The sequence below is a fragment of the Pteropus vampyrus genome, unplaced genomic scaffold (genome assembly GCF_000151845.1).
Source record: "Pteropus vampyrus isolate Shadow unplaced genomic scaffold, Pvam_2.0 Scaffold370, whole genome shotgun sequence".
NCBI lineage: Eukaryota > Metazoa > Chordata > Mammalia > Chiroptera > Pteropodidae > Pteropus > Pteropus vampyrus.
Window position 1 is genome coordinate 1 of NW_011889151.1, and position 2,927 is coordinate 2,927.

The window sequence follows — 2,927 nt, forward strand, 5'->3', positions numbered from 1 at the left end:
CAGTAGAGGGATTGCTGGATCATATGGTAGATCAATTCTTAGTTTTTTGAGGAACCTCCATACTGTTTTCCATAGTGGCTGTACCAATTTGCAGACCCACCAGCAGTGTGTGAGGATTCCTTTTTCTCCGCATCCTCTCCAACATTTATTATCACTTGTCCTGTTGATTATAGCTATTCTAACAGGTGTGAGATGGTATCTCATTGTGGTTTTGATTTGCATTTTCTTAATAGCTAGCGATGTTGAGCATCTTTTCATATATTTGTTGGCCATTTGTATGTCCTTTAGGGAGAAGTGTCTGTTCAGATCACTTAGCTTTTTACAATTAAAATAGATTACGCCTTCAAAGTCTACAAAGATCTCTGGCCTCAAGGGCGTGTGATGCCTGGGGCCTTGGAAGGGGCCTTTGCAAATGAAGCATCCTTAGTTTCAAGCTTTATGAACCTCCATGTAAATCCACCTCCAAGAGACAAGGAGGTAACTCAAGTGTGTGAACAAAGGCTTCACAGTGGTATTGAACTTGGAGCCAAGTCTTGAAAAATAAGGAGACATTTTTTTAGAAGCCAGCCTACGAGGCAGTGCCGGGTAAAGAGACAAAGAAGGAATGGTAAAAACAGAAGGAGAATCAGGTGAGAAAGATGCCTTCGAAGAGTTTTAGAGAAAATACCACAGGGAATGGTTAAGTGATGTGTTGGGTCCAAGCAGATGAGAACATGCAGGAGTCTTTTGGATTCTATAACTAGGTTGCCACGTGGTGACTTTGCCACAGCAGTCTCAGAGACGTGGCGGGAGTCGGGGACTGATTTTAGGGGGCTGGGGAGTGTGGATAGATTAAAGGGAAGTTGATATTTTGATTCTAATCCTTCAAGAAGAGTGCCTGGGAAGGGAAGAAGGAGTAGAGTATTGTAGTTATGGGACAGCTTTGAGATGAAGCAATCTTCATCGAGATGCTTTCTTTAATTAGAAAAGAGTGTGACCAGGTACTTAAGAATGCCCCAGAAGGCAGTGCAGTGGGGAAGCGGAGAGAAGTTTCCTCGGTCTGAGCAGAAGACATGTGGTCTCCATCTGCTCATAATGTCACACAACTGCTTCTCAGGACGCTCTAGCTCTCTGAATCGCTTTCCAACACCGGCCAGCTGAGCAAGCGGGCAAGTGAGCAGGACCTCAGAGGAGTCCGTATGGGCTCATCACAACATTCCAAGTGGTAGGTAGCCCATCCACACCTCGGCCCTGCCCTTCATTCCACATATCCAACGTACTGCTGTTTGCGATCTGTTCTCCTCGACCCCCACCTCCCAGCCTCACCCCTTCCACCAGTCCTCTGTCTCTGCCTCCACACTATCTCTCTTCTTTTGTGATATAAAATAGTTGCCATCACTTACCTTCAAAGCTATAGCTTTCAAATGGCTGCATAGTATTCCGTAACATAGAATAACCATGAGTTTTTCTAAATTTCTTGTTGGACAAGTGATCCGCTTCAAGATGATTGCGTGGTTATCTAAACGTTTGTATATAGTTGTTGCTTATTTCCTGAGGATAAATGTCAAAGCTTTGCAAGAAACGAAATCACTTGCACCAAGATATGCGTATTTTATGCCTTTTGACACACATTGCCAAGTTCCTTTTCTGGTAGCTCGGATGTTTGATGATAATGAAGCTCTGGGAGACCATAAGCTTTTGCATTTGGTGGAACACATTTGAATAATACAATAACATGGAAAACCTGAAGCCATCATCTGACGTATTTGGGTAAAAACTGGAATCGATTGTTTTTGCCTCTTTTTGAATTTACTAAGTAATGGAGAACTGGCCTCCACATTTTCCACTTATTGTGAAAAGTTATTAAGGTCAATTAAATTGCTTCAGACTTGAAAGATTTCTCGAGTTCCCGGACTGTGGTTACTGACCTGACTGGTCGACCTGGGCTGAAAAATACTTCCTGGCAGTCATCAGGCCATTATGCTGGGATCTAGAAACATGAGAACTAACAAGAGAAAGGTTTTACTCACCAAATAAACAAACAAGTATGGTGGATGCATAAAAAGCAGCTAGACCAGGACAATGAACGTAACCACAGAGAGAAGGGCCAAAAGACCCACCTCCCGCCCAGCACCCCCAGAAGTCCTGAACCCTGACCCTTTCCTGGTCATTCCCTGGGCCCTGGATTCTAGGACCTTGCTGAATAATAGTCCGAGGACAAATGAGGTGCTAAAAAAAACAGAAGGAGATCTTTCGAGAGGCTTCCTCTCAGAAGGTTTTACCAAATTTCCGGGAATGTGTGGGAAGCCTGGGCCACAGAAAGCCTGGGTGATCCATGAATATAAACATATCACTAGGGGAAATCCAGCTTTATATATTTTTAACAAAAGCCCCCTTTTAAAAATGCCTCGGTTTAAAAAAAATGTTTCTTTCTCCAAATTACACTTACGTAGTGGCATCAAATAAAAAGCTCTTTGATAAAACCCTGCATGTTTCGGAAAGAGCAGAGATGAGAAAGACATGGCCGAGAGCCATGTTTGGTCATGGCTTCTTAGCTACTGAACTGCAATCATTCAGCAGAAAAGGGCAAGACCATTATGCCACCTAGTCACAGCCTCGAACCGAAACCCATTAATAAGTCATGTTTCACCTAGTCAATTAATGATCAACAAACGCCTCGAACTCTGACCAAGAAGCCCAGACATCGGGACAGTGTCACTAACAGCTGAGACTGTCAACTAAAAATAGTGCTTTGGATTTAAATGAGTGACTCAGATTTGATTCCCGTGCTTGCTTGTGCATAGGAGAGGTTTTAAAATGGTTTTCTTTTCTGTGAAAAGAGGGTTTTAGTGCAACCATCTGGGCGGGGAGCTCAGACTTAGCACTGTGGGAGTTGGGTGCACCCATATTTCAGCCTCCAGGGCCCTGGGGGTACTCGGCGCTGTTAG

The 2,927-nt window shown here is 43.8% G+C and overlaps 1 long non-coding RNA gene across 1 annotated transcript; it reads right to left on the reverse strand.

Moving 5' to 3' along the window:
- Positions 1–271: 271 nt before the first annotated feature.
- LOC111731399 lies at positions 272–1,951 on the reverse strand. The gene is made up of 3 exons (XR_002777119.1): positions 1,908–1,951; positions 1,383–1,549; positions 272–877 (listed from the first exon to the last, which is right to left on the reverse strand). It is a non-coding gene; the product is annotated as an uncharacterized LOC111731399 (long non-coding RNA).
- Positions 1,952–2,927: the final 976 nt, after the last annotated feature.